This window comes from Micropterus salmoides, unplaced genomic scaffold (genome assembly GCF_014851395.1).
Source record: "Micropterus salmoides isolate LMB-PRFRI ecotype aquatic unplaced genomic scaffold, ASM1485139v1 Ms_hic_scaffold_6, whole genome shotgun sequence".
In the NCBI taxonomy this organism is placed as follows: Eukaryota; Metazoa; Chordata; class Actinopteri; order Centrarchiformes; family Centrarchidae; genus Micropterus; species Micropterus salmoides.
In genome coordinates, this window is record NW_024044348.1 from 10,669,064 (window position 1) to 10,693,473 (window position 24,410).

Here is a 24,410-nt window from a genome sequence, read left to right on the forward strand (position 1 = left end):
AGCAATCTGCGACACTTTGAGAGTTTGAGCCACAAAACACACCCAGAAATCTCTTCAGCTGTGATGTGTTTAATCAGGCTTTGATGTAAATTTTAAAAAAGAACCTGTTAAATTTCCATGAAATTCCTCAGTTATTCCTCAGCAAGTGAGGTTTGATGGAGACGACTGCTACTGCTTGACAACCGGAAATGTGATTAAGTGCTAGAATATTACTCTGCTCAAATGGAATGACTGGATTTGCATACTGTATGCATGTTGAGTGGAGAAATGAGCTGTGAAGTTACATTTCCTTTACATTTCAATCTGTTACCAGCCCCATTACCGCAACACCTGTTATCACTTGAAATTATATTACAGAGGTTGATAACAGTAAATAGTAGGGCTGGCCCAAATGTCATTTTTTGAGATTTGACGCTTTGATAGTAATTAAGAGCGAATAATCGAAGCTTCGCAAGTCTGTCTGTGTGTGCGTGTGTGAGAGAGAAAGAAAAAGAGAGAAGAAGAGAAAGAAGAAACCTTTATTGTCACATACACATACATGTTGTGAAGGGCGCTCCCTTTATTTATTCTCATAGCTAGGCTAACTGAGTGATTATTACCAAATCTTTATTAGCAGACCCAAGTGCAGGACTAAGAAAGGGAGAAATATTTCTTGTAGGGTTAAAAGGATCATAGGCCCATATTGAGCAGGTAAAGAGCAGGCAAAGTGAAAATTGCTGCGTGCCGAACCGGGTTGGTGGCTGCTGTACAGAGCAGGGGGAACCGTAGCTGAGAGTCCAGAGTGAGAGAGTCTGATCCGAGCAGTTGTAGAGCAGAATCTGGGAATAGTTTCGCCATAATAACACCTTATTATGCAAAACTTTTTATTTTAATTATAGCAACAAAATGCTCTTCTTCAGCCTAATATAATTAGACTTATTGTGTTGTTTGTTTCCAGCCTACAGTTTGATACTGATTTTTGAGATTTGACTGTTTTGATCTGTAATGAAATTAAGCAATTGTAAAATTAATAAACACCATAACTTCCACACTACTGCTGTCATCACTCAGTTTAAAGTGCTCCCACACAGCTGAGGGCTTCATTTCCTTTTCCCTTTGATGTGAACTGGAGTATTAGTTCAGTAGTTCAGGGGCTTAAAGAGACAGAAGCATATACAACTTGTTTCAGACAGAGGCTGAAATGAAGGCCTACATGAAGGGCCAGTGTTAGATAGAAAATTATTTTTTTTGACCTCTGAATCATGCAAAGCAGTAAATGTAATTTATTATTTCAGTGTTTCCCACACATTGATTTATTTTTAAAAAGATTATCAACACTGACTGCCACATATTGATTATTGATTTATTTATTTTTTACTATTTAAAATGGGTGAAATCGTATTTAATTACAGAGCTGCACACAGCGCGTATATTCCCTCAGCATCTCCCCTCGCTCCCTTGCTTGCTCTCTCTCTCGCCACAGTTACGCTGTCATTCTGTAGGAAACACTGTGTTTACATATAATAATTGGGATTCATGTTGATAAATATGGGTGGGCAGGAGGGTGAGTGTGAGCAAGCATTCTCACACTTTCCATTATTTGGTGACTGGTACCCGAAAGGCCTATGCCTTTTTGCTATCTTGGTTATCTAATATATTCCACCGTGTTGTCCGCATTTAGATGGGATGGTCTGCATTAAAACAACACAGGGTGCAGTGTCAAAGATGCGCTTTTTGTAGTCCATCTTCGGAACATTGTAGTCTTTATATTGTATCACAGCAGGCCACGTCAGTAACATCCGCCTTTGCATAATTACGTCGCCTAAAAAAGGGCAGCCGGATTCTCTGAGCCCCGCGTTCGTCTTTTCCTAAGTCCTCATGAATTCTCCTTTTCATCTTTCCTTGACCTCATGACATTTTCCATTGAGGTCAAGGAAAAGTGGTTAGGAAAGGAGATTTTTTAGACTTTTCAACCGCAGCTTAGGATTCATCCTCTGGGGACCTTGAAAGACTGTATTGGCAATGCATCAAACACAAACAGATGTACAACTTTGACCTTAAACTATTCCCAAAAGAACACCAGCAGGCTGGTGAATCAGTACTTATTGCTTTATCACTCACAGTGAACGTGTGAAAGCATTTACAGAGTGTTTTCAAGGCTAAATGTTGCTTGTCTTGCATTATGCACGTGCTGCATAATATACGAGTTCTTTTTGCCTGAAATGATATCATCTTCCTACATTCTAACTCATGGTGTATTTCATAAGCTTTGGCATCAGCATATACTGAATACAGAATTTCTCATTTATTTGAGTCTTTGCTGAAATGCCCTCATGCAGACTCATGCAAAAGACATTAGAGCTCAGAGCAAAGCTTGAAATTGCACTTTATGTAACGCATTTGAGCCTTTCAACAGTGTTTCCTCATTCTTGACAAAAAAATCCGGCAGTACACTCTGACCTAATCATTCACAATAACGTAAGACAGAGGCATTTATTTCCTGTATTCTTTTTCAGGGTTGCAGGGAAGCGTAGGATACATTGAATAGAAATCTGTCACAAAGCTGATTCCACATTGAAAATCATAACCACGAATAAATTATACCTCAGGCTACTCTTTGAAATCACAATAAGAATCAACATTATTGGCCATGTATATTTTACTTCAGTTTCCATTGGTTCTCCAGGGTTCTCACACTCAGTTCTAGGAACAAATGTACAGGAAGATACAAAACAAAACACTGTGAGGAAACCCACACAAACATGTGGACAATATGGAAAGTGATTATAATCTTGACTAATACATTGATGAAAATGCTTAAATATACCTTAAAATACCAGTAACAGTTTTAGAACACACCATTGTACTTTATATCAACATGTGGGATGGATGGCTCTTTTATTTATTTATAAAGCACTTATTTTAAAATTACCTCTCTCTATATATAATTTCCACTAGAGAAATAAATATAAAGCATAAACACATATAAACACAGGATCACAGACATTGATTGCCTTAGAGACTCCACCAGTCTCCACAGAGTTGGGTAGGACTGCTTTCAAGTCCTTGGCTCCATATTTATGGAACAAACTGCAGACCAAACTCAAGTTAAACACTTACCCATGCCACTTACCCATTTTAGAAATTTAATGGAGAATCATTATGATGTTGTTTGCATTTGTTTCTCTTGAATTTAACTTCTTGGTTCTAAGTACTTTTTATATCTTCACTTAATTGTGCATCTACTGTACATGTTAACTTGTGTACACAGGGCAAAGCCTAAAAAGATACTCTGGTCTCAGTCTGGTCTTCTCTGTATGTATCATTTTGACAAACTCAACACAGGTGAATATACTAACAAAACAAATGCTTTGCTCCAGCCGGCTAATTTGATTGGTCCGTAGATATCTCCGAGCTCTCGTCCTATCTCGCGATACTGAAGATCCTTCCCAGTGAGACGCTGATCCTGCACTGTGCTCAGTCGCTGTTGTGGCTGGGAGGCAGCACAACCAGCCGCCTTGGTTGAACCGTGATTCAGCCTGAGGTAAAACAGGAGGAGTCTTTTAAACTGACCGACCTACCGAAAACAACTACTACTGGTGTCCCCACGAACAAACTTCGCACGACACCTTTAATCCTGCAGGTAAGGTTGCTAACGTTTCGTCTTGTTGGCTTCCCCGCTGTCCAGACACTCATATGCAGTGCTAGCTGATATTTTTACAGTTCAGTTTCACACCAGCAAAGCAACATTTAAATCCCACCAGTCTTCGTTTCCTCTTCTGTCACATCTTAGCCTCGTGAAATACTTTTATTGTTAAGTGTTTAATACAGCCTTTCACCTTGCCGGCTTGTGTTAACGGAACCAGAGGGGGATTGCAGGAACTTCAAAGCTCACTGTTGACTCTTTCTCTGGAATGCAAACCCCTGTTAGCTTGCATGCTAACGATACATCTGTTTAGTATAAAGTAGCTGTCGGCTGGCTCACTAGCTAGCTGGCTAGGTCGCCTGCCAGCTCAACACAAAAATATCAGCGTTTGTTCACATTATTGTGCTGTTGTAGGGGTTGTGTTGAGGTGGCTACGCGAGAAAGCCATAACATGTTTCTCTTGTGCGTGGACCAGAAACTAACAAACTTAACTTGTGGCACCGGTTAGCTAACGTTCAGTCATCTTTGGTTTTCAAGGCAGTTTTGCTGTTGGTTTCCAGTAAATATGTGTTTTCACAACATAATTGTTACTTTTAATTGCTGGTTTACTCTGGGACTCCTCAGTGTCTAATGGATAGTGTCTCTTTCTCATGTTCCGGCACTTATCCACCCTCATTCACTAACAAGCAGACTGAAGGTAAAAGACCACTTATGTGTCAACACACTATCCTTGAACTGTCTAGCCATAGCAGTCATTTACAGTCTAATCCCGTTATTTAGTGGTGACTACACAGCTGTTAACTGTGCCCATTGTTAAGGATCTACTTTGTTCACTTTAGGTTATTTTTAGGAGACTGGCATTTAGTTATGTGCCAATATATCCCCCTAATTTTTTACAAAGAAGATAATATTCCTGCTGATAGACGTTTTTGTGCCCATGATACAAGGTAAACAAGAAAAGCATATACTTAGTTCAAATGTACTAGGCTTGTATGCACATAACGTTACATAGTAAAATAAAATGTACATATATACCAAAATAAAATAAAATACAAGGGGGAAAAATATAGAAATAAAAATGCAATGGACAACTGAGAGAGCAATGCATTAATTAAAGCGTGGGTTACCAGTTACAATGTTTGAATGAAGAGGCTAAATTGTTATGCGCTGTGTCTGTTAAGGTAGAAAATATAAATGCTGTCTATTTACTATTAAGTATCTTTAGATCCTGCCCCTATACAAATTGTTTTATTTATTAGTGGTTATCCAATAAAACATTAAGACTTAAGTTAATTGCCATGTTTAATCTTTATAAATACTAAAGTGAAATGAATCAGAACAAGAATACAGTGTGCCATAGATAAGAAGCAACCAACATTCTTGCATATCGAAAATGGTATGACAATCCTCCCTACTTCTCCCCAGAGATGGACTCCTTAACTGTGAGTGATCAATTTTCATCAACAGTCTTCACCTGCTGCCATTATCTTGTAAGTAGGGATGGGTATCATTAGGATTTCATCGACACTACTACTCTTATTGATACTCTTATTGTTTCTTTTTCATTAATGAATAATTGATATTAAATATATATATATATTTTAAAAAAGAATGAGAATTACAGTTGAATATTTAAATATAACCACATGTTGTTTATACGGCAGCAACAGTAACATTTACAAGAGCAAAGCCAATATATAAACTCAATCATTTCTCAATGGAAACAAATCTAAAATGTCAATAAAATAAATCATGAAAATACTGAGTGATGTTTAGAAAGAAAGAAGAACACAGACTTCAGTTAGTATTAGTCCTCCCTCCTGTCCTCCGTTTTTCTTTCTGCTGCTGATGTGATACACTGACTGCCGGTACTGCTGGTAGCGAGAGGAGGGCTGGTTTGTCTCAGCCAGCAGCTAAGTTTACAAGAATTTGCCAAGACTGCATTTTGTGTCACGTCTTTCTTTTTAACAATTTGCCATTAGCCGAGCTAGCGCACTGTGCTCGCTCAAGGCTGCAGATAGGCAGACTGAAATATTGCTGTCTACATGCTTGTGCTTGTTGAACAGGTGTATTGGTATTTTACTCGTGATGGATTTTTATTGCACGTACTTGCCGTAACGAGTAGGGGCGGGAATCTCTGGGCCCCCCACGATTCGATTAGGATTCAGAGGGCTGCGATTCGATTATAGAACGATTATCGATACATCTAGATGCATCACTTTTTTTCTAAACAGGGTTTTTTTCTCTCACTGTGGGACAACTTGGTACTTTCAAAGACTCACAACATTTCTCATGATCCATATTAAATTTACTTCCAATATCCTTTATTAACAAAAATAACGGAAGTGACAGCCAACTGGAAGGTTACATTTGCCAGCATATATCCCAGCATTGCAAAGGACCAACAGGAAACGGAAAGTGTGCTTGTAGCAGCATACTTAAATTGATACAGACTTCAGCACATTCTGAATCACTAACATATATTAATAGACTTCTTATCAACATCCTCCTGTTATGTGCACTATAATCCTTCAAAAAACCACAAACAATTTGCTTTATAAAAATCAAACAGCTTTTATACAAAAACAGAGAATTCTGTACCAGCTGACAGTAATGCTTATGGACTTCTGCATATTCTGAATAACATAAAATGCTGCCCTTATTCACAAATTAATAATAGGAGTCTAAGACCTAGAATCCCTCACACATAAACATTTTTTGTATACCGCAATCAAAAACAACTTTAATACAAAAAAGATCTTGGGCACTAATTGAACATCTACAGAGAGGACAGTCCAAATATTTTGTAAATGGCTGCATTAAAACACTCTGTGGAGGGGAGTAGAGCAAACCTACTTAAGACTCAGGGTTTACTTTCAGATCAGTTTACAACGGCAAAGCTAAACAATACAGAAAGCAGCTCATATACAAAAAGAAATAAGTCACAATTAAACCATGCCTATGTGTGGCAGTGCAAATGTGCTTAGCTAGTGAGCGCTAATGTGTAAGTTCTTGTGTAAGAACAGGAGCTGGTCTACATGGTCAGATGCAATTGTACTCTGCTGTGCAGTTACTATATCTCCTGCCGTAGAAAAGACACTATCCGCAGAGACACTGGTGCCGGGAATACACAAGTATCTCTTGGCCAACTTGGAAAACAGAGGAAACACCTCCTGGTTCTTACTCCACCAGTTGAGAGGGTCCTCAGAGCGAGAGAGAGTGATGGAGCACTACAGTACCTGGTCACTTCCTCCTTAGCTGTGGCATAGGCAGACATAGGCTGCTGCTGAACTCTAGCACCAGTAAAGGTCTGACCCAGCAAATTCTCTAACAGAGAAGAAGATGACCTTCTTTTGGAAGCAGGGTTTTGGTGTTGCTCCTCCTCAGTGCTCAGGGTGTCTTCTTCCCTCAATGTGTTGTGCTCTTGGTTTTCTTCCTCTTCTACTCTCACCTCTTGCTGTAGGCAAACATAATGAGAAAGACAGGTAAACACAAAAGCCTTAAATTTTACATCACAATGTCAGTATCTTTAATCCAAAACAGATTTGAACAAAATTACTAAGAAAACACAAATTTACTTGTTCTACTCAACATCCACAACCTTGAGTTATTATGTAATATTGTTATTTAGTCAACTGGATAATGTTAAATAATGTCTTAAGCCCAGAGGGACATTTTGCATGGAACAAAATAATAGAATTACCTCCATAGATGCAGCCTCAGCAATCACTCTTCCATACGTCTCCCCTCTCCTCCACAGAAAGGAAAGGCAGGGTCTTGAATTCTGTCCTGCTCGCTAGTGTATCTCTTGCTGAGGTCTCCACTGATGGCCTGCTTTATCCCGGACCATTGATGACTCTCCAATGCTGTGCTTAGTGTCCTGGATGAGTTGAGCTTGCAAAGGAGCAATCAAAGAGATGGTGGGGGTCCTCACCTCTGACATGAGAGTAGTTGCATCTTTCATTGGCTTTAGGGCCTTGATAATATCCTCTGCATTTGAGATGTCTGCTTCACTGAGAGTGCAGATGTCAGACTCTCCTCTCCTTACCTGAGGAGACAGTAAGGCAGCGCAGACTGCAGGCTGTTGCTCCAGAAACCTGTCAACCATCTCGTACGCACTGTTCCATCTGGTGCTCACGTCTGTTTTCAGCTAGTGTCTCGGCAGACCAAGTAGCTTCTGCTTCTCCTCAAGCTGGTGTTTTGCAGTGGTGCTGTGGTGAAAAACTGTAGTAATACGTCTCACACTCCCTAGTAGCCTTGACACAGTGGGCAACTTGAGCGGCTCGCTGAGAGGCCAGGTTTAGCATGTGGACATAGCACTTCACATGTAGGAATTTACCCAGCTCAGCAGCAACAACCATGTTGGATGCGTTATCAGTAACTAAAACTAAATGTTTCTTAGTGATATTCCATTCCTCTGCTACATTCTTTAACAGTTCAGCCATATTTGCACCAGTGCGGCTCTTATTAAATTCTCTGTTTTGGAGCACATGAGACACTAGCTGCCACTCATCTGTGATAAAATGCACAGTTACGGTGACATATGATTCTGGGCAATGGATGTCCACGCATCACATGTTAAAGCTATTCTACCCGCTTTCTTCAGTGATTCCATGACTTCGGTTTTGGTCTCATTGTAGAGTGTGGGGTTCGCTGTTTCAGTAAAATATTTTCGAGATGGGACGTTGTATCTCGGCTCCAACATGCGCAGCATAGCACAAAAGCCCTGGTTCTCAACGACTGAATATAGACGCAAATCTGTAATAGAGTTCGTAATTCGCTTCACTTTTTCCGAGTTCAGTGGATGCTTTGACAGCGCCTGCTCGATGGTCCTCTAGTTAACTGCAACTCCAACCGGGCGTTGGTTTCTCATATTTGTCGTGTTTCCAAAATATTTCTGTTTAGTTTGACACAATTTGCATATAGTGTAGGTCTTGTCCAGTTCATTTTTCCCTTCAACTTCATAGAAGCCAAAGTGCTTCCATATGCTTGATTTTTTAATGCAGGGTGTGCAGGTTGTATTTCCCTCGCCGCCATCTTGTGTCTCTGTTGTGTGCAGGGCAAAGACTGTCTGGGCGCTGCACTTCCGCCTTCTCAAGTTCCGCCTGTTTTGTTCCGTCTTTTTTGCACCGTTAACATTACGTTATCAATTAACATTTAGAAAATCGATTTATTTGACATTTGCTAATGGATTAATAATCGTCCGCATCGCGATGCATCTAAGAATCAATAATTTCTCCCACCACTAGTAACGAGCGTAGTCCAATGTGGCATTTTACTTGCCCCGGGAAATCGGGCAATCGTTATTGTTGAGCCCTGCATATTAAGTGGTGCAGTTTGGCTGTGTCAGTCTATTGCTGGAAGTGCTCCTATGTTGGAGGTTTAATAAAGATTTATTTAAATGTTAAAGCTAGTAGTACCGCTAGCTGTATGCCTAACTGAACTTACTAGATAATGGCAGCTACAGTTAAAAGTTACTTTAGCAACAAATAAAGCTATCTGTTCGGGGCGGGCGGTATTCATTTTTGTAGAGCTGGGAAGTGGGATTCAATCACAAGTGGTCACTCAAGATGCATCTGAAGATGCATTTTAATGCTTGGTGTGAACTGACGTACTTGGAGCTGTACACTTGTGATCAGATCTCCCAAGATGCATGTTAATGCCAGGTATAAAGGCCTATGCTAACAAATAGCCAATTGAATGAAAGGAGTGAGTTGAACAGCTTAACTTTTATGGTTGGTTCAGCAAGATTAAGTTTCAAATTATGATGAATGTTTTACACTAGGTCTGTCTGCAAACTGCTATGATTTGTATGTCATACGTCAAACTATACCACAGGCTAAACCAAGTGACTGAATACCTTAAATGCTTCACATTTCGCTTGAGAGCCAGCTATAACATGTTTAAATATTTCTTGAACACCCTTACTTCTTTGCTTACACATGCCTCTGTCTATGGAAATTGTCATGTATGCTGGATTGTAATATATATATCTGAGCTGTGTTGCACTCATAATCGGTGTAAGCATAACCCAATTAAACCACCGAGATTTTGTCTGGCATTGGCTAGACCAACAGATTCTGGATTTAGACCACATTAATCACTTTCTTTAGTCTGGTTAATGCTGTTTACAACTGATTTTTGTCTGTTTAAAAACCCATTGAATCTGCCAGTTTGTGTTGAATCCTCTACCCAGACAAATAAATGTTTCATTGTTACACTGATTTACTCTATCAGATATGGTGAATCTCAAAGTATACGTGGGGTCAGCGGTAATCAGTAGTATTAACACTGAAGCAGCTCCACCCAAATGAAAAAGAAGCTAAAACGTGTGGTGGTGATGGCCCAATGGATAAGACCTGGTGTGAGAGAGCCCCCACTATGACACGTCTACCAATGTGTCCCTGAGCAAGATACTTAACCCCTAGTTGCTCTTGAGAATATGTACATTGCAACTTAGACTGCAATATTTGAATATCAAATCAACAAATAATAAATTATTTATTTGTGTAATGGGTGTTTTTGCATGAACATATTTACATTGAAATCTTTCTCACAGTCTCTTTGTCTCCTACATACACATAATCTTCGCACTTAATCTTCACACTGAATAAACACTAAAATAAGGTGGAAAATTACATAGAATATCCTACTCTCAATACAAATATGTTATACACTGCTATCCCACCCCACCAGCTGCTTCCACCACAGTTGCACTGTCATTATGAGAGCTTAAACAGTCATACGATACCTTCTTTTACTGTTTGGGTTGGCATGGTGGTACAGTGGAAAGTCGTGGGTTAAAACCCTGGTTGCCCCGGCCTTTCTGTGTGGAGTTTGCATGTTCTCCTCGTGTCTGCGTCGGTTTCCCCCAGCGTCAAAAACATGTCAGGTAGGTTCTCCAGTCAGTGTCGTTTGACCTGGCATGGCAATCCAATCCTGGCACTGTACAGTAGCTGCCCCCCGCTCCCTTCAGGGATGGGTTAAATGCAGAGGATGAATTTCGCTACATGTATGTGACAATAAAGTACTTTTTTTTAATTATTATTATTTTTAAATACAGCAGTAGTTGTTTTTGTAGTAAATACTGTCTAAATGTTATGAGTTACATCTAATAAGAATTAGAATGTGGTGCTCGTTTTAAGCAGTACATGTATAAAAATAAGTTTTGTTTTAATTAATTTAACAATGTATTGGGGGGGGTTTCTTGGTTTGCAAGCTTTAAAGTAAGGATTTAGGACTAACAAGTTAATGACTAATGCCGCTTAAAACTAATCAATGCAATGATTTGTACCAGCTGGCTGGTGGAAACAAGTGGAAAAATATCCGAGGAAGGTGTGCAGAAATGTGCTAACAAAGACTTGTTCCTTTGAGTGTGTATTTGTACTATTTTTGATTGGTGGCAGGTAACACTGGCAGAAGATGGCATCTTACTAATTATGCAGTTAGTTAATCAGAATTGATAGAAATGCCTAGAGAAGACAGAATACAGTAAATTGGTCTTCAAAATTGCTTGAAATACCAACAACTAATTTAGAGCCTAACAAAGACCATTGAAATCCATAAATCTCAGCATCTCGCAAAGTAATCCTTTAGTCACTGGTATTGATCAACAGCTCTGTCCGCCCCTCTTAGATGTATTAAGGCCATTTCCTGCTGTGGTCCAAAATGCACTTTTTCGAAAGTTACACCTCCTGCACAAAACACTATGTTTTAAGATGTTTTTTATCCATGTTCACGGTACAGTTGTGTTCCATTTACTGTATTATGTTACGGGTTGTTATACTATATAATTATGATTTCACTTTTGTATTTATAAACACAGTACTTTATTTTGGTCTTCTTCTTTCTTTCAATTTTTGAGTTCTTTCAATGGCAGATTCTACTTGCACTACAAAGTATTTAACATGTCACAGTCTTAAACCTATATTCTCCCATTCAGTTTGTCATCTCCAGTAAATATTAATCATAGGACCTCATCTAGAGCTATTGGCTGAATTTGGCAGAAGGCAGTTTTGTGCTATGTGCTTTGATTTATTGTTGATAAATGTCCTTCCAATGCCATTTCAGTCTCTTCTCTGATAAGTGCCCTTAATCAGCACATTTCACCACACTGCATGAAACAGTCAAGTGTCATTGTGGCTGAAGTTCTCTTTCCTTGTTTCAGATTTTGTGGTCCTTTTGATGAGCACAGAACAGAAACCTGTTTAATGGTGTTTTATATTAACCTCTACTCACTTTTATCCCTTTTCTGTGGCATTTGTACTATAGAGTGGGAGCAAAGTAGACACTGGATATGCAACTTGTAGCATGTCCAGTCCCCTGCTGTGTACACAATGTAGTAATTACTTGCTTTAAACCTGAAAACATTGGTTATTGTCTTTCTGTTTCTGCTCTCTGAGTTATGCAGTTGCCTCTGAAAGAATAGCATTCCACATCGGTGCACTGTTGCACAGTATTTTGCCAAGCTTAAACATGTCTGTCCCAACAAGAACCAGCAGCAGGATACAGGCCTTAAAAAAAGTGTAATTTTCTATCTATTATTATCAACTAATTAGTTAGAAAGCAAATGTAACATTTATTCTCATCTGTGTTTACAAGACCTCTTTTTGGAATGTGTTTATCAGTCTCTTTTCTTAAGTCTTTTGTCACACTCTTAAGGCTTTCCCATCTGTTTTCTACCAGCAGCCTAAAAAGAGTATACTGAGTATTTTTGGTTTGGTTTGCAGTAGACCGAAAGGGCATCCATGTTGACACACATTGCACAGACAGTCGGTGGACAAACATGATAAAAGTAGTCAAGGCTCCAAATATATTAACAGAAGACAAATATCTTACATTAGACTTCATTTTATGGTTCTGTGTTGTCCTCAGCATTCATGTTGAGTCAACAGCAACCATTCTTAGTGGGCTACATAAATTAACTTTTGATCCCTGTATGCTTGTATATGCTGCCCCACACTTAGCACATAATTGTAACGAAAACATACCCGCTGTTTCTTTTTTCCAGTTTTGTAATTATGTGTTGGGAGAGATTTACTGTAATGTATTGCGATGTACTGTATTTTACTATAACGTTTCTACTTAAAGTCGTTATCCCTTTTTAATATATTTTTTATTATTGTGCTGTGAGCAGGACTGCTTTATTGCAGTATTGGGGTTAGGGGATTTTTGTATCAGTGTAAAGAAGTACCTTGTCAGAATCTTCATTCACAGGATTTGCAAAAAGTACATTTCAATCTGGTTTTTGTATCATTTCCTCAATTAAACTTCCAGAATATGTCCTACTGACTATATATCCTGACATACAGTATAATACTATTCTGATATAAATCACATATACCCAACATAAGACTTGATCCATATTGCCCACACCTAGTGGCAGAAGGAAGATTATCAGATGTGGGTTGTTTGTGACCAAGCCGGCAGATGGCAGTTCTCCTGTTGATGCTCCTTTTCTTGTTGAAGTTGACCAGAAAATCCTCTTGAAATTAGCCATTTTCTTGCTCCTCCAATCCCGCCATCTTAACATGGAAGCAGTCAAACCTGCTGTCTCATGTAGGTTAGTCCTTTTGAGACCTTTTATTGCCATGATTCATTTGTACTCTTCAATAGCCTGCTGAGTGGATGTTGGATATTGATAAAACAGGCCAGTTTATATCCACTTTACACCAAGGACCTCTGTTTAGATGCTTTTCCCAGCAGCAGGCTGGCCCATCTGGTACTCGTTAGTCTTCCTGTTGACCTGTGCAGGGAGTTTTTGAGTGGCCAGTCAGATGGGGAAATTGTCAGCTATAGGATGTTTGCAGCAGCAAGGCAGATTCAAGTTATGTAATTTGTTACCAGATACATAAAAAAAAAAAAAAATCTCAATAAAGCTCAAGTGAACATTGTAAAATAAAAATTGTAACATATGGCAAGTGTAAAAGCATGAAGAAAGATTTATTCTTGTAAATCGTAATCTTATAGAGTAGCTGTACTGCAAAAAAAACCTAATGTAGCTCAGAATGTGCATAAATGTAAGGGTTTAAAATTCCAAGGCATTGGAAGTGTCACATGCAAGCTGTTCTCTAAGAGTCCACACTCCTATTGTCTGTACTATCCACACCCTATAAGAAGTGCCTGTTTTTTCTCTCGTATTGGGTACTAAACCACTCCCAACTTGGACCTGCTGGGTATCAACTTACCCCTTCTCTCAATATCTGTGCTTTCATTGAAAATAAAATGCTATATTAAATGTAGTTTACCACGTACAGAGCCTCACCAATCATACAAAGCAAATGTGTTAAGGAACTGCATTAATTTCAATTTAATATTAAATGCATTAATTTCCTTAATTGCATTAAGGAAATGCTGGGAGCACAAAGGGAAGCGAGAAAGAAAGGAGAATGCTGCATTAGTTGGTTAACTTGTTTTCCATAAGAATAGCAAGAGCTATAATGGACTTAAGTTGCTGACCTCAAGCTGTTCTTGGTTGGTTAACTGTCTCTCCTACAGGAGGGCATTAGTAGTGGTAGTAATGTCCGCCCCGCTGCTGTAGCTGCTTGAACTTACTCATGCTGAGATTTTTGTCTCGCATGCAGTCAAAAGCCAGTTTGTTCCTTTGCTTAATAATAGGCTAACGGACAAAGAGCTAACACTTCCTAAAACCTAACATTAAAATTCCCAGGTCAGAGTGATTGTTACAGTTCCCTTTTCAGATAACTACTTAATATTGGGTTTAATGAGCCAGCAAGTGGAGGATCAAGCTGTTCTTCTCTAGGAATTCAAGGTCGATCTCACATGAATTCAACATTATAAACTTTACAAAGTAAGTATTTGTAAGATGATGTTTGTATTGTATTTTGCAGGATCATTTTTTTTCCAAGTTACAGCTTGATGATGCTTTAGGGACACTGTCAACCCGTCCCAGAACGTATTCACGATTTGGAACACAGTTGCTCTGCCATTACAAACGAGCTGACATTACACATTTTATAAATTCAGGTTATGTTGTTGATGGGTGTTACGGTGCTATTGTAATTGTCAAAATAATCAGCTGACATTCTGATCACTTTGTTCTACTTCAAATTTCTGATGACCCAAAAGTTCACAACCCAACAAGCACATCATAATGGCTGCTTTTGTTAACATTTAGTCTTTCTAGCCTACATTCTTTGTTAATTCCTGGCAGTGGTTTGAGGGGGGTTGGATGAGTGCAGCCTCTCTGTGGGACACTGCTGTTGTAAACCCCTGCCCTGTGACCCTCAGTGCAACCAACCATAGCCTGCTTCAAAGGCAGCACGCAGACAGCTTATGTCTGCATACTTTGGAGCCATAACCCTACCCCAGGCACCTTCCTCTCTACCCCTCCTCTATGCTAAATATCAACCCAACCATACAACAAAAGAAAGTGGCATTCAGACAGATAAAACAGATGCGCCTATGCTCCAGTCTCATTATTCGCTGTACTTTTTGGCTTTCAGTGAACATGTCTAACACAGATTTTTGTATTGTGGATGTAGTCAGGATTAAGAGCTTGTTGGTCCAAACTGGCTTTCCAAGGAATTGTAACACTCTACGGGGAGCGAGATGCTCTGGTTGGCTGGCTCATGATCATGTGTGGAGTGCTTGTACCTTTACCGTCTGTCACAGCGTTGGTACCAAACCCAAGAACCCCACTGCCCTGCACCTTCATACACATGGGTTAACCACATAGTGAAGCCAATCATGTAGTTCTGTTCTTCTCAGCCACAATTGTCTCTTGCGACAGTCCGACATGCAAGTGTCGTATTCAGTGGTAGTGAATAGAGATGCCACTGTGTTGTCTCTCTGTTTGTCTTTTAAGTTAATAACGCCCCTTGTGTTATACTGACACGCCGAATGCTTCTAACTTCAGTTTTTACTTACAGTAGACTTCCGCTGTCATTCACTTGTTCAAACAATTAGTCCACAGTGGAATTGAGGTTAAAAAAATGTAACTTGGCACCAGCTACACAAACAACATGTTTGTCTACCCTGTCCTTGGTTGTTGTTGTCTGTGACAATGGACTGTATATATTTACTTTTCATTGTTTATTTTTTTTCTGTTGCTTTGTACTCATTATGCATTCAAAGTAAAATTCCTGTTATTTCCTACCTGGGCTAAAATTGCAGACATTGTGATCATGGGTCATGCTACCTGTGCCCTTACCACATCACATTACATTACATACTGATGCTTTTATCCAAAGCGACTTACAATTGTTATATATCAGAAGTTGCACGCCTCTGGAGCAACTAGGGGTTAAGGCCCCATCTACACTACTCCGTTTTAGTTTAAAAACGGAGCTTTAAAACAAATACAATCTCCGTCGACATCAATGTTTTGTCTATACTAAAACAGCTGAAAACGCACATCTAGTGGCCGTGCATGGGCATGCGCGTGCCGGTGTAAACATTAAGCGGATGGTCTATTCCGTAGTTACAGAAGATATGGCGAAAGAATAATAAAGTACTACAGCCGAAGAACCGCACCAGATTTTATTTTGCATGGACCAGTAACGAGCTGGGACTGTTACTGAATGTCGCACGAGAATTAAAATCGGCTGTAGCAGCGGAAAACAGGGTGGGAGTTGTCACAAAGTAAATATGGCAAAATACACAGTACAAGTGTAGGCTATAGCCTAAAGTGTTATTTGCACGGTACAAAACATTTTAATAAAAATACTAAATCAAACATTCTGTCAGTAGCATCGTGTTTCTGCTTTGAAGGACTTATGATACCCAGTCAGAGAGCCAAATGTGAGCATTTGCCTCATCGTTTCTAAAGTCCTCCATTTTTGCCTGTCCGCACTAAAACGCTCTTCGGAGTTTTAAAAATTAAAACGGGGTCAGCAGCGTTTTCAAACTTCTGTTTTAGGTCTTCGTTTTTGCCATTTTAGTCTGGACGGGAGGTGCAACTGTAGCAAAAAGTCTCCGTTTTAAAACAAAAGCTCAGTAGTGGGGCCTAAGTGTCTTGCTCAGGGGACACATTGATGGATGTGTCATAGTTGGGAATTGAACCCGGGTCTCTCACACCAGAGGTATGTCTTTTCCATTGTTCCATCACCACCCACTTACCAGTTCTGCTGTAAAGATGTGGGACACATGGACACCCTCTGCAAAACAACATTTATCTAGACAGGCAGCATTATTCAAAATGCTCACCTCTTGGTCTGACTGAAAGTTAACACAGAAAGTAGCCACCTGTAGTATCTGCAGTAAGTAACTGCATAGGGCATGACCCACAATTAAGAAAAAGAACAAGGCACTATAATCTTTCACTTGAATAAATAATAATTCAAAGTGCTCTATGTTGTCAGATGATTTGTGTTGATCCTTTCAGATAGACCGCCAGTGCAGATTAGACCCGCGTCACTGTTTCGCTCTGAATAGGGCATTAAAAATGGGAACAGATATGAAGTGTAAAAGTTTCCAAATGACAGTAACACCTGCATTTTTTGAGCAGTTGGACATGATGTCAGTACAGCTCAGTTGAGGGTGGACACAGTCATGCTTTGGCCCTGTTTCCAAGCAGAACCTAAGGGTGTGTTAGACTCTACTGTGTTTTTTTCTTTTCTTTTTTGGTCCTTTGTTAAAGCAGGAAAGAAGTTGGCCAGAAGCCTAAAAATTATATTTTATATATGAAGGAGTTATTTTCCACACCGTTTGATAATTGAAGAGCTCAGTGCATGAAACTTGTGTAGTGAAATTCCTCTGGGCTGCCATTTTACGGTCACCCTCATAAGAGCCATCCACTCTTACTACCCAAAGTGGATAAAGGATGTCTTAGTTAATTGTTTTAATAGCCATCTTTACAACTCGACACCCTCCAATATTGCAAAACCGGGAGACTTGGACGCTCTCTCATCTTCCCTGAACAAAATTAGCCTTCCACGACCCTGCTTTGCTGTGCCTCTGTGACATTCACACTTGATTAGGCTTGCAAATTAAGTTTTCCTTCTTTTAAGGTAGGAGACATGACCTTGGCCCCAGAGACCTGTTAAGTCTTTATTGGATTGGCTGGACATATTAAACTAGGAGGATGTCCCTGCAGTATGTTGCTGCAGCCAATGTGCATGCTTCATCAGGACTTGTTTCAGCTTTTCTTCATGGCTCTTTTGTAGCTAAGTCTAGTCACTTGGTAGCATCCCGTACATGAGATAAAGAAACTACTTGAGGTGAAAAGATTCCCATTTTAATGATAATGCATCATAATGGTGCAGGACGACAACACATTTGAAGACCTATTCTATACAGTAATGTTAGTTACGGTCTGTTATACTAAAGTCAAAGGACTGGTTCAATGTCAAGCCGATTAAAAATATTACTGTAACATTACAGTGGGAGTTTACCTGAGTTTCCAGCACTTTGTGTGATGCTGTCTCCAGTGTGTCGGCCTTTGTTTTGACTGATGCCGGGTGCTCACTTATTAGTTTGGGCATGCGTAGGAGCACACGCTTGGAATGGTAGACCTAGTAGTTGCAATCTGAAACATGGCCCCTTAACGATGGATATGTGACATTGTCTTAAATCACCAAATGGGGCAGAGGGGGTATTTTATGTAATTTGACCTAATTATCTGGTGTCTGTAAACTGGAGTTTATTTATTTTATTTTCTGCAATAGACCATTAGTGGTAATCTTGCTATTTTACTTTCTATTACTCTTGTCCCAACTGCAGATGAGCAGGAATTCCTTTGTAATTTCCGCATTTTCTTTACTAATGAGCTTCAGCTCAAACTTTCAGGTCAAAGAGGATTTAAGTTGAAGCTAACTGGTCGAATTCAGACAACTTTGTTTAAATATTAGTTTAATAGTTTGCTCGTTCTCCCCATGAGTGGGGCTCCTCTGAGTGCTCTGATTTCCTCCCACAGTCCAAAGACGTACAGGTTAGGTGAACTGGAAACTCTAAATTACCCCTCACAAGAATCAAACATTCGATGAATTATTCCATTTGTACCGGAAGTTTCAGCAGAGTCCCAGATGAATGTTGTAAATCAGTGCTGGCTGGTAGAGGAGATCAGGTCTGGGTTAGAGTTGCGCAGTAAAAGTGCCTTTGTTCTCAAAGTTTTAAGCAGACTTTAGTCGATCAGGCAAACACAAAGAGAGCTTCGAAAGAGATGAACAAAGGTTTTAACATCAGAATTTTTATAGCTGAGCCTGATTTTAGAATTCCTCATCTGATTGGGCAAAGGCATGTAATTCTCAAATTTTAAAGTCAGTTTCCATCAGTTTCATGGTTGGTAAAATAATAAACTGAAAATTCAGTCACTTATAGTAATGTCTCACATCAATCCACAAGTACCCAAGTAGAAGCCACAAGTAGAATTGTACTTTGTAAAATGTTTGTAAGATGGCATGTAGCACCTGTTTTCTCTCTTACGCCAGTCATCATTTCCTGTGTTCGTTAATGTGAGTGCCGATCTAGGAGACTACATGAGCTGCATGAGAGTTTAATGATTCCTGTTGTGTCATTTACATTTTTCTGCCCTGTGATTATGAATGATGCTGAAGTCTATAAGCCCCAGGAATGCTGACTGCAGAAAAGGGAGTGAATTTGCTGTCCCCGTAGAGCTCCACATATGAAGAAGTGCTGCTGAATAAATAGGCTTTGCTGTACCATCAAAGTATAGACATCTCCTCTGCTTCTCCACACTGTACTCTATACCCGCATGCCTGAGTAGCACATTTGCAATTCAGCTCAGCTCTGACAGCCCTGTTAGCAATGACGAATTTGATGGACCATGGTTATCTCAATGTCATATCTCCAACCAGCTTTATCCATCTAATGTAAAAGGGACAACAAAGGGAAGAGCCTTATTTTTGTGGGATGATATAATGGGATGATACTGTACATATTGATGGGTTATTATAGGTATAAGAAAAAGTAATCAAGCAATTGTCAGCTGGAACATTTCAAGCTCTGTTTTGCTGTTTGTTGTTTAGGGTTTTGTTTAATGGACTTTTGGACTCATTTGTTTGGTTTTGCATCATTACCTACTACAGAGGCTAGTTTCTGTCTTCATGTAGTGAATGAGGTCGTTAACGTTGCCACCTGCAGTAAAGACAGGTATGCAGCACAACTTTGTAGGTCTCTAGATACTCCATATATATTATACACTCAGTAGTTTATGGTGAACAGTACATTTCAGATTCTGCATACTTATGAATCATCATTATTTTTGCATAATTGCTCTTGGGTGCAGTGTTGCATATATGCATGCATATATATAATATAAAATCAGAGCCCGACCGATAGCCGATATATTGGCCGATATTCTTTTCCCCCTTATTTTAAAAAACGCGTAACATAAACAAAAATTATCCCTAACATTTGTTATGTTGAGACCTCACCAAGATACCATAACATAATGCAGTTTAAAAATAAACTTGTATTGTTAGAAATAGTACTTTGAACAAAAGTACAACAAATATATTAAAGTTTTGATAAATAAGAGTCAGTTTATACCGTGCCTTGTATCGTCCCCGAGCATGATTGTCCCTTCTCCCCACTCCCTCGCTGTCCTGCGCTCACACTGCGCCTATCGATCCAAGCCGTAGCATGTTTACGTCATCACTCAGTGTTTCCCATACATTGATTTGTTTGTGGCGGCCTGCCACAGTAGGCAATCAGTGCTGACTGCCATATATTGATGTTTTTTTACTAGGCCTATTTAAAATCGTAGAGTGCTGCGCATATATTCCTCTCTCACTCACACTCACTCACTCACATATATACTTTTATATATATGAACACCGCTGCACAAATCTGTCCAACACAACAGTCAATGTCAGACTCCCACCTTAAAAAAAGTCGACGCCGTAGGCTACGGGGCTACGCAGAGGCTACGCCGTCACCTGATGTGCACCTCCTCAAAAATGTAACTACACGTCGAGTTGATGCAGGCCATAAGCTCTGTGATTGGTCGGCTGGGTAGCCTCGCAATGCCTCCGAGCCAACCGGAAGTACCCCACGCTTTCAAGTAATATTTACTAGCGGCCGAAACGGTGGCTGTAACACAGTGAATCAATATATTTGACCGTTGCAACCCGAACGAAATGACTCATTTCGCTATCAGAACGTGATCCATTCGGTCGGTAACATTTGAAAAGGCTACACCAGCCGCACGTATACAATTTTACCCCCATTTGCGTTAGCGGAGCGCTAAACCGGAAGTTAGCCTGCTCGGCCAGCAAAAGTCAACACAGTGGACGCTGTAGCGCTGCTGCCGACTAGCGTTTGGGGGTGTAATTGCAGAATGACGGACACATGGACGCACAAGTATAAATGCATGGCTACGTGCATAGCCAACGGTGTAGGTACGCACGTAGACCCTACGCAGGACTATAAATGGGCCTTAGCGTCCCGGGGCCCACCTCTTCAAGTGGGCATGGGCACGGTTAAGCGCACTGTGCCCGGGCACCGCACGGAGCGATCACACTGGTCAAACCAACGGTCTTTGGGAGTTAAACGTGCTTGGGCACGGTACGGATCACCTAGTATGAGTTACACCCTTAAAGAATAAAATATTGAAGTGCATAAATAAATCTTTTGCTTTAAAAAAGGAATAAATAGTTAAGTTTCAGAACTATAAGCTTCAACCTGACAGACCTGACCACAGCTCAGGCGTAACATAAGCCTTTACTTTCTTCTTTGTGGCATTTGAAGGAGGCCAAAATGAGCAGACAGAAACTGTGACTATCATAATAATAAATAAAACAAATGAAGCTCAGGCTTTCACAAATTGAGTGCAGCATTTTAATTTCTGGGGTTAATATCTGGAATAAAATCTAGCTCACTTAGGGACATCATATTTAGCCACCACACTGAGTTACATTGTTAACTAGCCATTACATATAACTATAATTAACATAACCTATATTCTTTACTTTGCTTCATATATCTTATGTCGGGGCCCCTCTGTGGACTGGTTGCATAGACTGTAACATTATGCTTTCTACTTGGATGCTAAAGAATGGATTTTGCCAGACTGCACAGGATTAGTGTATAGTAAATAGGGAGTGATTTAAGACAGCCTGTGATTTGTTTTTTCACTTTAGGTCTGTCCTCTTAAATCCAAAATAAAACCACACAATGAAGAAAGCTGTTTTTCTTTTGCTAGCGCTAAAGGGTCCAAACTGAAATTATGTTTTTAACAATTCTGTCTAATGTGTCAATGTCCACCAACCACGAGAATGGAGAAAAGAGTTATGCCAGAGCCGTGAGCAACACACACTTGGGACCAGATGTATAAACGATGCATATGAACAAAAGACGTGCACGCCCCGTTTCAAACACATGAAGTACTATTTATAAAAAGAGCATGTGCTTAGGGACTGAGCTTATTTCACACATACTTCAGATAATGTGCACACATCGATTTCAAGAGTGAGCTACAGGTGAAATGATATGGTAGAAGTAATTTTACCTTCATTATGAAGCACTTTTGTAAAGTATGTTTCAATATGAGCAACATACAATAAATAATTTATTACCTTTTGTTTATTTGTTAGAGAACCTCACCAATGTGACACAGTTGGTGGAATGGTACTGCTTATTTGTCTCTTCTTTTCATGTTTTACAAGGTTGGTGGAGCAAGCAGACGTACTGATGTACATTAAGGTTGTGTCTACATCTGTTTATGGCTTAAATTTGGAGAGGAAATTTGATTCCCACACAGGCGATCAGTTTCACAATGACTGATATTGATAAAACTGAAACATGTGTATGGACAGCTTTTATAAATTTGGCAAGTTTTAGTCATGAACCTTTTATAGAGTAAATGCATCTGCCCCCTTATTTGTTTTTTACCAGATTGGCTCACATCTTACAATTATTCATGACTAACGCAAAACAAATTCATCATCCATTTCATGTGGTTACATTAAAGGTAACTAATCATGTTACCAAACACAGAGAAAGAGAGACGTCTTCTGAAATGCTTCCAATGGACATTTGGACTATGTGTTGCAGCCAAGCCACATGGACAATCTGGGTTACAAACAAGACTTGTGAACAGTGTCAAAGAATTGGCAGTGCCTTGTACAATCTGTAAAACTAGAAGATTACAATTCTGAATCACCAAAATTACAAGCAAACAGTTGTTATACAATAGCCTAATGCCCTTTCATATTCACTGTGTGACCATGTACACATGCATGATGTGATAGACTGAAATGAAAGGAAATAGCTTAAGAGCTACAGAGAGCTTGAAGGGATTTATCCGAGAACAATTACAGGGAAGAGAGACAACAGAAGACTGACAGGACACTGCCCTGACTGGAGTAATAATTTGCTTGGAAAGGCCACTTGAAAGTAACCCTGCAGATTATAGAAAAGACAAGGTCTTTTTACATCACCTCAAGGCTTTTACCTTTCTCGTTACCAGACATGTTCAACCTTGTCGCTGGATGGCCTACAAACTCGTGACATTTAAAAGCACCATGGCTCACGGAGCTACAGCATTTACATATTAAGGGGACTTTCACACCTACCTCGTTTGGTCCGGACTTTTGGACTTCCGAAACCAAAATGCAGGTGTGAAACCTCCCACGGACCTTGCTGTCTTCTCCTCCTTTCCTGTCGATCAAAAAGTTTCAAAACATGAACTTTGGTTCGGACCTTGGTGCAGACTTTCAGGTGTGAAAGCCCCCTAAATCTCACAACAGACTCTTGATTGTCTCTACTAAGGTACAGAGGTCTTGACTTGTATTTTTCAGGTTGAATATGGAAGTCTAAGATGTTTTAAGAAAAGACTGGATTAAAGCCTGCCTTAAGGTCAAAAACCTTTTTTTTGTGACTTAAGGAAGGGAGTATTGCAAGAGACATGTAAGGCGAAATCTAATGTCAAATTTATGATTGATTTTCTTACCATGACACGAGTGCCGCTATTAAATCAACGCGTTTGTCTAAGAGTCGTAAGATAAAACAGTGTGAATTTGTCTTTAAATCTTACAGCAGGAACTTGCTGTTTCTGTAATTATTCCTGCAAAGACAGCTGGTGATCTAATCATTTCATTAGGATCCTGACCTTAGATTTCTCTGGAGAGAATTGAATGAAACGCTTTCTCTCCCACACAGAAATCCTCGCAAGGATTTCTACTCTGATTCCTGGCCCCTCTTTTTCCTCATAAGGAAACGGTATCTCTCCATACCCACACACTCATTACTGTTCCCCTCCCAGCAGAGGACAGAACGGAAAAACAAAGTGTATCTTGAGTTTCCTCCTGATCAGACAGAGCTTCCTGTGCAGTTTGCAAAACACGGTGCACTGCGCCAGAGACATTTTAAGAATCCCCAATCCAACTCTATAGGAAAGGAAAAAAACACCTAAAGCCCCTTGTCCATAACACTGGTACCAGCTCGACGCGACTCGGTTTTGGCCCGCCTTCCTCTGTTTTCCATCGCAGATGGTACCCCTTCAATGTAGCTGGTCATCATAGCAACGCCTCACAAAACTGCCACGATGTTATGTTCAACGCGACCCACACCCGTGATCCACACACACCAGCTGTTTCTTGATTTAAGTTAAAACGTTTCAACTTTACTAACGTACAGAAATTGTAAAATATAAAGCATTCTGTTGCTGGCCTGTCTGGCGAGCGCAGTGATGATGCAGTTAATATTGATGATTCTCTCTCTCTTCAGTGTTGTCTTCAGTTTGTTTTTTTATTGCCGCAAATCATCTGTCCTTAGCCCAAGCCTTATTTTGCTGTGTAGTAAATGGTTAAATGATATAGCTCTCGGTATTCAGCAACAGTCGAGGTGGCAGTCATCCGATTGG

General features: G+C 39.9%; 1 protein-coding gene across 1 annotated transcript in view; it reads left to right on the plus strand.

The window, feature by feature from the left end:
* The first annotated feature begins 3,441 nt into the window (after window positions 1-3,441).
* Window positions 3,442-24,410, plus strand: part of glceb (glucuronic acid epimerase b) — a 66,843-nt gene continuing 45,874 nt past the window's right edge. Inside the window, 1 exon segment of the mRNA XM_038701117.1 lies at window positions 3,442-3,622. The gene's annotated coding sequence lies outside the window, so the exon portion shown is untranslated.